The sequence below is a fragment of the Pongo pygmaeus genome, chromosome 1 (genome assembly GCF_028885625.2).
Source record: "Pongo pygmaeus isolate AG05252 chromosome 1, NHGRI_mPonPyg2-v2.0_pri, whole genome shotgun sequence".
In the NCBI taxonomy this organism is placed as follows: domain Eukaryota; kingdom Metazoa; phylum Chordata; class Mammalia; order Primates; family Hominidae; genus Pongo; species Pongo pygmaeus.
Window position 1 is genome coordinate 48151425 of NC_072373.2, and position 14509 is coordinate 48165933.

Consider the following 14509-nt stretch of genomic DNA (forward strand, 5'->3'; position numbering starts at 1 on the left):
CTACTAAAAATACAAAAATTAGCCAGGCGTGGTGGCAGGTGCCTGTAGTCCCAGCTACTGAGGCTGAGGCAGGAGAATCGCTTGAACCCAGGAGGCAGAGGTTGCAGTGAGCTGAGATTGCGTCACTGCACTCCAGCCTGGGCGACAGAGCCAGACTCTGTCCCAAAAAACAAACAAACAAACAAACCCTCCTTTCAGTCCCCACTCAGCCTTCCCCGGGAGGCCAGTCCCAGCCACAGTAGCTCACTTTGCAGCCCCCACCCTTCCACACTGCACTCCCAGTCTCCTCTCCTGTCTGACTTTTCTCTCCGAGCTTTTTGTCTTTTACATACAATATGTTTTCACTGTTTACCTTGTTTTTTTGTCCGTCTCTCTCCACTTGATTGTAAGATCCAAGAGTTCAGGGATGTCTGTTCTGCTCACTGGGCACACGGTGGCCCTCAGTAACTACTTGCTGATTGAATGAACGATGTTTGCCTAGGAAGTTGAGAGCTCTTATTGAATAGATTGCACATACACAGTGTTCCACAAAGGGCAGAGGGAGAATCTTGCCGGACAGAAGATTTGGGGGCTCCAGAACAGGCATAGTTGGGTATTTGACAATCTGAAGAGTTCAGGAAACACCATTTTTGGCTAGTGGAGCTATCGAGGCCAGGACTGCTGCGCTCTGAATGAATGAGTCGGGAAACAGTCAGAAACGAGATTTTCATGAGAAAGAGACTGGGCTGCCTGACCACATGGGACAGAAGGATACTATTGTCCTCGCCAGCAGCAGTCCATTTCGCATGCTGCTCAGGCAGGGGTTGAGAGTGGCAGGGAGTAGGAGGAAGTCACATGTGCCCCAGAATCTGCTTGGATTCTAGAAAGTGTTGAAGGGCATGGATTCTGAAGCCAGACTCCCTGGGTCCAATCCCACCTCCACTAGGTATTTATTGAATGACCTCGGTCAAGTTACTGTGCCTCAGTTTCTTCATCTGTAAAACAGGGATGATATCAGCAACCACGTCATTGGGTTATGGTGAGGATTAAATAAGCTCCTATAGGGCTGGGCACGGTGGCTCATGCCTGTAATCCCAGCACTTTGGGAGGCCAAGGCAGGTGGATCACCTGAGGTCAGGAGTTCAAGACCAGCCTGACCAACATGGTGAAACCCCATCTGTACTTAAAATACAAAAATTAGCCAGGTGTGGTAGTGGGCGCCTGTAATCCCAGCTACTTGGGAGGCCGAAGCACGAGAATTGCTTGAACCTGGGAGGCGGAGGTTGCAGTGAGCCGAGATCACACCATTGCACTCCAAATTGGGCCACAACAGTGAAACTCCATCTCAAAAAAGAAAAAAGAAAGCTCCTATAAATATAAGTGTTTGGAACAGTGCCTGGCACATGGAACAAGCAGATAAGCATTTGCTGTCATCTTTGGCATATTGTGGAGATAGAAAGGGTCCCCAGCTCCCTGTCCTTTTCCCTTAATTGTGATGTCCATCCCCTCCTTCCTGCCTGCCCTTAGTTTCCCCCAACTTAGGTTCCCCTTTCCTCCCATGCCCCAGGCCTAGGGTGGGCCTTGGCTGGCTTCCTCCTTCCCACCTTCTCCTTCCTCAGAAGGAGTCAGCCCAGCCGGCCTTGCCCTGCTGTGTGCAGCCAGACAGTGATGGAAGATGAGTCGCCAGTGCTGATGACACCCCCACCTCCCGCCCACCTCCCACCAGGACAGCAGAGGTCTATTCCAAGGAGTGGATGGACAAGGAGCCCCAAGTCTTCATCGCTCTGTCTTGAGGGATTAGAGCTCCCCCTGGGTGTGGTTTGGGAGCCCTGCACCTGAATTATTGTCGCCTTGCTGGTGTGGACCAGAGATAGCCCTGCCCACCTCCCAGCATCCACCTCCCAGCCCCGGTCTGTGTCTCCCACCCCATTCCTAACTGTAAAATCCGTGCCCCCAGACTACTCTGGCCTCCTTGTTCTCCCTATCTCTCTAAACAATCCTTGCTTCCACACTCTCTCCCCACTTCCACATTATTCTGCAGCCTCAGCTCTGCTTCCGTGTGTTTTTCCCTCCAAGTTGCCCTTCTTTTATAGGTCTGCCCTTCCAGGAAGTCTTCCTGGATTGGCCAGGACCTTGCTGCTGAAAGTGTGGCCCACAGACTGGCATCAATGGTACCACCTGGGATCTTGTAGAAGTGCAGAATCTCAGAATTTGCATCTTAATAAGATCCCCAGAGATCCACGTGCACATTCCAGTTTGAGAATTATTGAACTAGGTCACCCTGCAGTCCCAAAGGTCCTCCATTCCTTGAAAAGACAGAGATTCTGGGAGCCTGTTTCAGATGGTGACAGGAGGGAGACAGGAGAGAGCATTTCAAAGAATGCAGTGAGCCCTGCTCCTGTCTTATATCTTGACTCCTACTTTCACGGCAGCCTGTCCACCAGCCTGTCCAGGTTTCGAGGCTGAGCATGCTGGAATTCCCCCTGCAGGGCTCATCAGTTGCACTTGGTCCGCGGACACACTCTCCCAGTCCATGCCCATCTGCTTTGCCATTTCACCTCTTCCAGGAGAGCCTTTGCCTGGGATTCCAGAATTTCCCTTTGGAAGTAAGCTTAAACAATTTCAGTGTGGCTGCCCAAACTGGCTCTCTGAAACTGGTGTTCTGTTAAAGTTTTCTGCACTTAAGTAAGTTGGGAGGGGCTTCATGCCACCTTTGTCTTTTTCTCTTCCTTTCTCTGCTATGATACACATGAGCATGTTAAAATTTCTGAGAATCACGAGTAAAAAAAACTAATTCACTCATTTAGCCCAGAGTTTCCAAAACTTAGACCTCCTTTGTCACTTAGCATTGTGAACATCCTCTGGAACTCATTTTGGGAAATTCTAATCTAATTCCCTAACACACACACACACACAGACACACACACACACAGACACACATAGCAACTACTAAGATTTTATGCAAGGCTCTTTGGATGCTACAGGACCCCTTGAGCGCATTTTCTAAGTGAGAAGCTGAGTCTTGTGGTGTTGGAGAGGATCTGCTGGGGCTTCTCTTCCAAATCCTTTCTGGGCGGGGCAGGGCTGGTACAGGCATCGTCAACTCACCAGGGTCTATGGGAGGCTGTTCTTACCAACCTTGATTTCTCCTGCATACTGGGTGGCTTGACTTTTATTTTGAGTCTCAAATGCTATTTGTTCTCTCAGATCTGCAAATCTAGTCCTGTAGTTGAAGTTCCTGCCAGCAGGGAGAAGTTCCTGCCAGTTCCCATGGGCCTGATGGTCATTGTAAAAGGTGTCCTCCCCAGCTGAGGGAAGGTGGAAAGGACTTCTACGAATCCAGTGCTTGGGCTCAGTTTATGCAGGGAAGTTCTGTTTGCCTCGCCCACCTGGAGAATGGTGGCAGCAGAGTTTTCTGGCCAAATCTTAACTCGTCTTTTGCTGACACTGTGGTTAGACAGAAGGTGGAACTGGCAGGGCCAGTTCTGACAGCCTGACTCATGGCTTCTCTAGCTCCCTGCCACTGGTACAGGGAGGTTGAGGCTGGGTGGGGGGGAGGTGTGGGAATCTGTGCAGGAATGCCAAACTGGAGGCTTCTCAGTCCTAGCCAGGGAGCTGGGGCAGGCTGGGGGCAGTGTGTTGGGCTTGTTGAAAACCTAGGGAAGCTGATGGGCATGGGAGAAGGAGACCTTGAGAGCGCCAATGCTCTGAGAATCAGAGTGAAGGCAGAGATTTCCGTTCCACAAAACTCACATGAAGGTCTGATTTGGGCTGGAAGGGACCCCAGATATCCCCTCATTTCAGCAGGAAGGAAGCTGGTGAGGAGGTTTTTCCAAGGCCACACATTGACTCTGCGGCAGATCTGGGATCTCCTAATAGTTCAATTGAGGCATCACTTTTTGTGGCATCTGGGCTGCTTCCCCAGCTGGAACTGTCACATTCAGACTTACCTGAGAATAAATTTATCCCAAAGCTGATCTATCAGCTCTGGAGAATCCCATTTCCCAATACCAACATACGCCATGCCCAATTTCCTTGCTCCTCCTTGAGGAGGTGGCAGAGTAGGATCCACCATGGACTGAAGGTGCTGGATGATCTGGGGTGCTATGCAGTCAAAAGAGACCTTTGCATGAGTTTCCAAAGAATTGGAGTTTGGAGACCCCACGACCTGGCAATTTCCAGGCCTAGATGACAGATTTGGGATATCCGAAATCTGAGAGAGTCCAGCCCTGCTGTACTCGGTGCAACTCAGACTACATCTGATGTCCCTTGACCTATTCAGAGCTCCAGTTCTTAAGAGGGACAGTGACAATCTGGGACATGTTCAGAGAAGGGTGACCAAGAGGGACACTAAATCATGCCCTTGAGGAATGGTTGAAGCAGCTGAGGAGGCTTAGCTTGGATATGAGAAAGCTCAGAGGCACCAGAGGGCTGTGTTCAGACACTGGAAGGATTGTCATGGGGAAGAGAGGCTGGACTGATTCTCCATGGCCCCAGTAAGTAAAGACAAGACCAGTGAGTGGAAGTTGTAGGAACCCAGAAGCCAGAGCAATACCAGATACTTGACTAACGGCCAGCACAACTTTGAGTTCTCTTTCACTGGAGGTGCTTGGAGGGTGCTGCTTGGCCAATGTGGAAGACAGTTTGTGGGCCTTCAAGGGTCAGCTGTGGGAGGGAGGCCTGGGAGGCTTTTAAGGTCATTTCAACATGCAATTCTATGCATCTATACCCAGACCCCTGTTCTATTCAGCGCATGTTGATTTTGTGCTCTGTGCTGGACACCGTACCAGGTATGAAGAAGGCAAAAAATGGAGCAAGTCACTATCACAGAGGGGAAAATAGATGCACACACAAGCCAGGGCACGACTGGGGCCTCCACACAGGTACATGCAGGCCTCACAGAGGGGATGACATGCCAGTTGGGCCTCAAAGGATGCATATGATTTTGACAGGCAGAGGCAGGGGAAGGGCACACCAGGCAGAAGAAGCAACACAAAGACAGTGGGATTAACCTGGCACATCGTGTCTGGGGAGATGCCAGTCATGGGTGGAGTAGAGGGAGTGAATGGGAAGCAGCAGGAGGCAGGAGGGGTGGGCTGGGCCTGCCTGGGAGAGCCTTGGGTGACAGCCTAAGAATTCTGGCTACACAAAAGTGGGAGCTGGCGATGCATTTAGGCAGGGGAAGGATACAGTCAGCATTATGTAGAAAGATGACTCTAGTGGAGGCACTCTGGGGGCAAAGGGGCAGGAAACAAGAGGCAGAGGGCCCAGCCTATTGCCGTGGAAGGGGCCAGGCCTCACGGAGGCCCAGGGTAGACAGTGGTAGTGGGTGTGGAGATGAGGTAATATTTTAGAGTTGTCAGGACTTGGTGCCTCAATGGGAAAGGAAGAATGAAAGATGAGGCCAGAGTTAGTTGTTGAGGTGACTAGGTGGGTGGTGATTTAATTAACCGTTGTCTTTTGTTTTTCAAAAACAAATGAACCAGAACACATGTGGCTCAGGCCGGTTCAGAACTTTGTGGAGCCCTGAGTGGAGAAGGGAAGGCCCAGGGAGGTGTTGGGAAGCTGGGTAGAAGCTCTGAGGGGCAGCCACAAGGGGCCGGAGGGTTGCTGTGTGAGTGCTCTCCTCTTGGAGACTCAGCTTCCCCTGACTGAGCAGCAGGGGCACACACAGTGTCCTGGCTCTCTAGTGAAGAGCCAGACCCTCTCCTCTGCCTCCCTCTTTCACACCTGAGTCTCTCACTCCATCTCAACCTCTCTACCAACCTCTGCAACTCTCCTCTAAAGATAAGCTGGTAGGCTGATGATATGGCAAGTTGTCAGTACCCCCTGCACCAGCCTCACCCATCCCCCTAGCCAGCATTGCTAGGAGTTTGGGTAATCACCAGCCAGGATCTTTGGTCCACAAGGCTCAGACCTACCAGACCACCAGACATGAAGTATGGAGCCCTTCTCTATCTAATCTCAAACAAGGGTTTGTTCTGAGCTATCTCTGAGTATTTGGAGAAGAGCTCATCTTCATCCCCAAATGGTTTGTGTATTGACTGGCAACTATCATAGGTGGAACGTGGGATAGAGGAATGCCTGGCACTGCCGTGGAGCTGTACTTCAGTTTAGTTAAACAAGTGTCTCATGTCATCACACTATCCCACTGCTGTCCCTTCTGTTGCAGTCACTGATAGACCCCTGGGGCACTCCTGTCACTTCCCTGAAGATTTTCCCTCCAATCTACCATCACTTTCTCAATGTTAGTTCTATTATAATTCTTGATGATTTCAAAAACTTTGAGTACAATCCTTCCGATATCCTGGCCTCTTGGTTTCTTGATCTCTTCTCCAGAGATTTTTGTCCTCTATCCCACTTTAGCCATTTACTTTCATGGTTGGTCAACCTTGTTATGATCAAAATGACAATTCCTTCATATTCTCAATTCCAAGCAACACACTCTTTGACCACTACTTTCCAAATGACACCTCACTGCCTCAAGTACTCAGGCCCTAATCACTCTTTGGACCCTGCAATCCGTTCATACTATCATGTTAATTTTAATGATCTCTCAACCAACCTCCTCGTGTTTCCTCCTTCCTTACCCAGGTTAAAGTTTATGGCTCGTCTATAGCCATTCCCTTGCCCACATCCTTAACTCCCTTCCTCCTCTCTTGCCTCACTGACCTGCCTGCAAACCCCCCTGGTTAAGTCCTCTTCACTGTGTGGTAGCAACATGTGGGTAGAGTAAGCACATGACTGTGCTGACCAGTCTTCCTTTAAATTCATTACCACCAACCTTAAGCAGGTTCTCATGCTGCCCAGCATTCCTACTGTATTTCACTAGTTCTTTAGTTTTCCTACACTTCTCAACTATTTCATGCCTTCTACCCTCTTCCACTGTCTAACATGTCCTCCTCTATCCTCACTCTCAGATCTCACTGAGAACATGGACATATCACAAAGAGAACTCCAATAATCTCCCACCACCACATCTATCCCCACCTGCCTCGAGAACCATAGTTGAGCTGTCCACAGCCCAGCCAGGGCCAACCCTTCCACTTATGGATCAAGTCCTATGCCTGTTCACCTACCCAAGTACATCACAACAGCAATTTTTTCCTCTCTGTTGGGTCATCGATTTCTCCTTCCCTGCCATATTATTCCCATCAGTATATAAAACATGATTTTATTTTACAAAAAAATCTATGTTTATGCCACTTTCACTCCCTAAAAGCGCCTCATTTACCTCTTCTACTTTACAAATACCTTTTCAGAAAGCTGTCAGTCCTCACTCTCTAAAATTCCTTTTCTTCCTCTTTCTCTTGAACCCACTCCAGTCAAGTTTCTGTCCCTACCACTCAACCAAAATTGCTCTGGTCAAGGCACCAATGACTTCAATGTCACTAAATTTGGTGATCAGAAGGTTCTAGCAAATCATAGTCATCTTTCCTATAGACAACAGCTATAAACTCTGGGCAAAATACAAAAAGTAACAACTACCTGCAAATACTGGAGAGTGACCAAAAGCAAGAAGAAACTAAGGGAAGCTGGCACTCAGATAAGTAAAATTTCATTGTGTAAGTTTTCCATTTTGTAGCTTTTCATCAAAGGGCAGACTGCAATTGGCTTCACACAGACTGTCTTAAAGCTCAAGTAGAAGCTTGTAGTCTTATTGGCTTAGAGAACCAGAGGAGAGAGTTTAGGGCAGCTGGAAAATGGAGGAGGGACATATTGGAAAGGAGAGAGTCACAGAGAGAGTGCCCCAAATTCTGAATATAAACTTAGCCTAAATCTCTGACTGACTCTTTAACTGTGCAAACATAGGGGAGAATCCAAGAAGCCCAACTGAACCAACAGAACTGAACAGCGATTTCAGCTGACGCTCACCTTAAAGGAAACGGGATTTGAAGTTTGAGTTCACCCAGTTAATTGCCTCCTAAAACCAAACATCAACACTCTTCAGAGGAGTGAAGAACAGAATCCAGAAGTGATACAATGTATCATTCATGAAGTCCAGGATGCAATCCAAAATTACTAACATAGTAAGAAACAAGAAAACCTGAGTCATAATTGAGAGAAAAGACCATACATGAGGACTGATCATAAAATGGTTTTGCTACTGGAATTAACTGACAAGTATTTTAAAGCAGAAATTATACTTTTGCTCAAAGATATAAAGAAAAATATGCTTGTAATAAATAAATAAGAACTGTTATCAAAGAAATTGAGATACTAAATAAAACCTAATAGAGATTGTAAAACTGAAAAATATGATAAGTAAAATAAAAAAATTCACTGGATAGGCTCAACAGCACATTTACAATGACAGAAGAAAGATTCAGGGAACCTGAACACAGATCAATAGACATGTACTAATCTAAAGAACAGAGAACAAAAATAAACAGGCACTCAGTGATCAGCGGGACAATATCAAAAGGTCTAACATACATGTAATTGGCATCTCAGAATGAGAGAAGAAAAAAAAATGAGACATAAAAATAGTTGAAGACATAGTGGCCCAAATTTCCCCAACATGATGAAAGACATAGTGTATAAATCTAAAAAGCTCAGCAAACCCTAAGCAAGCTGTGTCTAAAGAAAACCACACCTGGGCACATTACAGTCACACTGTTATAAATCAAAGATGGAAAGAACCTCTTGAAAGCAGGCAGAAAAAAATGATACCACACAGACAGAGAACCAGCAACACAAATGACTACTAAATTCTTATCAGGAATAGTGGAGACCAGAAGGCAGTGGAAGAGCATCTTTAAAGTAATGACAGAAAAAAAGACACGATCAATCAGAATTCTGTGTCTGGAGAAACTGGCCTTGAAATATGAAGGTAAAATGAAGTCGTTTAAAGATAAATGTAAACTGAGAGAATTCATCATCATTAGACCTGCACAACAAGAAATGATGAAGAAAGTGCTTCAGACTAAAAGGAAATAATACCAAATGGAAATTTGAATCTTTAGGAAGAAATGAGAAGCACTGCAAAAGGTAAGTACTAAAGGCTATTTTTCTGTTAATTTCTTTCAAAGGGATATGACATTTTAAGGCAAAAATGATAACATTTTATTGTGGCATTTACAATATATGTAAATATAACACAAATGACAGCTCCAGCATAAAGGAAGAGGGCTGGTAAGTAGATGTATGTGGCTCCAAATTCTTACATTTTATTTAAAGTCGCACAGTATCAGTTGTAAGCAGATTAAAAATGTAAAGAGATATATTATAATCTCTAGATCAATCACAAAAAACCCCAAAAATATAAAGATACAAAAAGCCTACTGATGAATTAAAATGAAATTCTAAAAATAACCCCAAAGAAAGAAGAAAAAAAAACCCAAAAAACAGAGGACCAAAAAGAGAGTTGACTAATCAAAAAACAAATAGTAAAATGGTAGACAAATTTAACCATACCAATAATTATTCCAACTCTAAATTGATTAAACACTTTGTTTAAAATGCATTGATCATCAGAATGGGGAAAAATAAGACTAAGTCTCAACTATTTGCTATCTAAAAGAGATGCATGCTTAATATAAAGACACAGATACATTGAAAGTAAAAAAAAAGGCAAAAGATATAGGACACAAACAGTAACCAGAAGACTGGAGAATAGATTAATACCAGATACAACAGATTTCAAAACAAAGAGTATCAATAGAAACAGAGGGACAGTTTATGAGGACATTCACTGGGAAGACAAAGCAAACAAATATATGTGCATACTTAACAACTGTAGAATACACATGATTTTTGAGTGCATATGGTTCATTCACTGAGAAAATACGTTTGGCTCTGAAACAAGTTTCAATATGTTTAAAAGGACTGAAATTATACAGAAAATGTTCTTTGAGTATAATGGAATTAAATTAGAGATAAATAAAAAGTGTCTAGAAACTCCCAAATATTTGAAATCAAATAACAATCTTTTAAATAATCCATGAGTCAAAAAAAATCACAAGGGAATTTGGAAAATATTCTTCCTGAAATGTTAATGAAAGTACATGTCAAAATGTATGAGATGCTGCTGAAGCAGTGTTGAGAGGGAACTTTAAATACCTGAAAGGTTAAAATCGATGACCTAAGTTTCTACTTTAAGAATCTAGAAAAATAAAAGCGAAATAAGCCCAAAGTAAGCAGAAGAAAGAAAATAATAAAGAGCAGAAACTGATGAAATGGAAAAAAATAGAGAAAATTACCAAAGCCAAAAGTTGGTTTTCTGAAAAAATAAACTCCTAGCTATACTATTCAAGAAAAAGTATGTGTGTGAGAGAGAGAGAGAGAGAAGGAGAGAGAGAGAGAGAGAGAGAGAACACAAATTACCAACATCAGAAATAAAACAGGGCATACACTATAGATCCTGCAGACATTACTTTTTTTTTTTTTTTTGAGACGGAGTTTTGCTCTTGTTGCCCTGGCTGGAGTGCAGTGGGGCAATCTCGGCTCACTGCAACCTCCGCCTCCCAGGTTCAAGCAATTCTCCTGCCTCAGCCTCCTCAGCAGCTGGGACTACAGGCGTGTACCACCCACCACACCTGGCTAATTTTTTTTTTTTTTTTTTTTTTTTGTATTTTTCGTAGAGACAGGGTTTCACCATGTTGGCCAGGCTGGTCTCGAACTCATGACCTCAGGTGATCCACCTGCCTTGGCCTCCCAAAGTGCTGGGATTACAGGCGTGAGCCACTGTGCCCAACCCAGACATTACTTTTTGTTGTTGTTGTTGTTTTGAGACAGAGTCTTGTTCTGTTGTCAGGCTGGAGTGCAGTGGCACGATCTTGGCTCACTGCAACCTCCACCTCCTGGGTTCAAGCGATTCCCCTGCCTCACCCTCCCGAGTAGCTGGGACTACAGGCACACACCACCATGCCTGGCTAATTTTTTGTATTTAAGTAGAGACGGGGTTTCGCCATGTTGGCCAGGGTGGTCTCGATCTCCTGACCTCGTGATCCACCCGCCTCAGTCTCCCAAATATTACATTTTTTAAAATCAGGCAAAATTAACCTGTCATGAAAAAAGCAGAACAGTGGTGGCCTCTTAGCGGGAAGGGGGATTGTTGACTGGGAAAATGCATGAGGGGACTTTCTGAGGTGATTACATGTTTTATATTTTGATAGAACTTTGGGTTTCAGAGACGTCTGCATTTGTCAAAATCTATTGAATGGTACACTTAAGATTTGTGCATTTCGCTGTATCTACATTTTACCTAAAAGAGCAGAAAGGATGGAGGAGGAAATAAAAGAATCGTGAATCCAATTGTCAGCTCTGCCTTCATCCTGTGTGCTCATCAGCACCATCCCACACAGCCGGGCCCTCCCTCCATCTAGGCACACTTTCTTCCCTTGTCTTCCAGATGCCACACTCTCCTGACTGGCCTTTCACGTCACTGGCTGTTCCTCCTCATTCTCTTTAGTTGGTTGTATACCAGACAAGAAAATGTCTCTCTTCTTTTATTTGCCAGTTCCCCTTTCCCTCCCTTCCTTCCTTGTTCACTTAAAACAATAAATATCCAATTCCTTCCCTGTGCCAGACACTGCTTGGGTCCCTGCCCTCAGGGAGTTCACAGTCCAGTGCAGAAAGTGGCTGTACTAACCACCCAGGTGCCGGGTGTTACATCAGGGCTCCGGCAGGGCCTATGGAGCATCCAGAGGTGCAGTTAGTCCAGTGGGGAGAGGAGGGGGACTTGCAAGAAAGAGCAGAGGGTGGTGTAGGAGAAGGGGCCTGGCCTTGCTCCTAGTGCTGCTTTGTGATCCCTGCAAGTTACTTTCCTTCTCCGGGCCTCAGTTTCTCACCTGCAAAGTGAGGGAGTCGGGCTAGACCAGTGGTTTCTCCACAGCTCCTCAGAGCCTGGGGTTCTGAGGATCCCACTCCTGGGCAGAAAGGGAGTGGGTAGGTGGAGCTCTTGCCCCAAGTCTCTTCCACCCGAGCTGCCTCTGTCTCCCCATGCCAGTGTAGCTTACCCGAATGATTCTGTGGTTGGAAAATGGGTGGATATCGCCTGCTGAGGAGTGCTCCGTGGCCATTCCACTCCAACAGTCTGTGACCCTGACACAGGCCAGCTCCAGACAGCAGATCCTGGATGCTGGGTGGTGGGTCCAGCATGCCACCAAGCCAGCCTGTTCCCCGCCAGCCTGTCTCCCAGCCCCCAGCACCTGTGGCTACAGTCCCACACTCTGCAGTCCGCCAGTGGTCCAGCCATCAAGGAGATCTGGTTGGTTGGGGCCAAGAATAAAGCCTCTGCCCCCAGGAGTACTCAAAACCAGACAGACAAGGGGACCAGGCAGGACCAGCTCTGAGCTGGCAAGAGAAAAAGAAGTAGAGAGATTGGGCAAGAAGTGACTCCTTTCAGATTCAAGAGTGGCCGCTAGATGGGCTATCTGGAAAAGGGCTTTCTGAGTTCAGAGAAGGAGGTGAGTGTAGCGTATTTCGGAAGAGGACAAGAATTTTTTTCCCAGATGTTTCTTGAATTAAAAAGAAAAGATGAGGAGTATATGTCTGGGGTACAGGTGCTTGTTCCGTTTTCGAACACTGATTACAGAAGGCTAAGAGGGGCACCATGGTCTCAGGTTGGAGGCATTAGAGGGCAGTTTTGGAGCCAACCTAATTGTTGGCAACTGCTGTCTAGATGGCAGCTATAGGGAAGGAAGAGGAGCACCAACCTTGGCCTCAGACCTGGTTCAAAATCCGAATCCATCACCTACTAGTTGTATGGCCTTGAAAAAGTTGCTCTACCTCTGAATCATAGTTTCCCTATCTGTGAAATGGGAATGATCCCACCTACTTTGCAGCAGCTGGATAGAGATAGAAGGTCATTCATGCACGTCAGTGCCCACGCCCACGGGGTGGTCGTTCTTGTATGTTGTCCCCCACAGCCCTGTTATCCTCCAGGAAAACTCTGGGCCCCAGAATGCAGCCAGGTGAGCCTAAAGGGATCCAGAACAACACGCATGGGCGCAGCGTGGGCCCCACTGGCCCTGGAGACCTGATTGACATTTCCTTTCTGAGAGACATGTAGAAAGCAGGATTTTAATGGTCTTCTGTGCAGAGGGTGACATTTATACCCCAGAGATTTAGAACCGCTTGGTAAATGCTGAAATGCTTTTTAGAAATTTTAAAAATTAATTCAGCAGCCATAAAACTTCTTAATGGGCCAACTAGAGGGTTTAGGAACGTCAGAAGCCTGAAATCCTTTCTGTATATGGGATATCTCTGCTGATCCACCATCAGTGGGGCTTGTCAGCTTTGACATGCTTCCCAGAGAGACTGGCATGTCACTTGGTGACATTCGCACTCTGCCGAGGTCTGCAGGATGACGGGTTAGGGTGGAGGATACCGGCAGGAGTCCTTGAGGTATTTTTCACTCTGTGGCCCTGGCCTCATTACCTCCATATTCTAATCAACCAAACCACCAGCCCCAGACTAGATGATCCACACTGTAGTTTCTGGCATCTGATATTCCATCTATCAGAACTCTTTGTTAATTGGCATGTCTGCACAGCAACCACAGCTCGTAAGATGTGTAATCTTATGATGCCTCGAGGTGCTGTGAGCTTCTGATTCATTAAAGATTTGGTTATGCACAGTATCGCCTTTGTGTCAGGCCTCTCTGAACATGTTTTAACATTTTGACAGCTGGGCAGCCTCACGCGAGTTGACCAGAGCAGACTTGGGCTGGGACACAAGAGGTTTGAGTCTCAGGCTTGGTTCCACCACAAACTTGCTACGTGACTCTGCGCAAGTCACTTTCTCTCTTTGGGTTTAAGTTTCCTCATCTATAAATTGAAATGTAATACTCTGGGCTCAGCCTGTCTCACTAGAATGAAGTAAAGATCAAAACAGCAAACCAACACCCGAAGGCTTTGAAAGTGAAAGGGGTTAATGTGTAGCCCCCTCAAGTAAAAAGACTATTGTTATTATTAACGACTTCTGTTCACTCTTTTCTCCAACTGTGTTGGACAACAGAACGCACTGCATTCCAAAAATGATGCACAATGAATGCTTTATCTCTCATGGAGAGAATCAGGTTCCAGGCCAGAATACTTCCAAAGGCAACAGGAGGAAATGGCTTTGGGGCTCAGGGTAGAGAGACCTGGAGGCAGCCTGACATGGAGTCTGGGAGACTCAGCCTCCAGCACCATGAGAACTTTTCCTTGCCACAGCTTAGGCTGCCAGCTGCTCCTGGTGCCTCCCAGTTTGGTCTTGCCCATCTGTTCCTGGACGCTTTTGCTCTCACTGGACAGTCCTCTGAAGGGGCCAGAGGGCCTGCCACCCGCTTGGCCAGGGACAGCTGAATTAATACTTCTGTAGCTTTTTGGCACTCCTACACGTTAAGTGCCCCCACATCCCACATAAAATCTAACTTCTTTACTGTTAGTTGTAATTTCCCAGTAATTATATCACATGTGGGAATTTTTAGGAAGTGAGACAACTAATCCGCAAATTGTTTCCAGTTGTTTATAAATAATAGATGTAACAATGGTGGTGATGTAATATTGCATTTTGCATTGTAGCATAATTACACATAGATTAT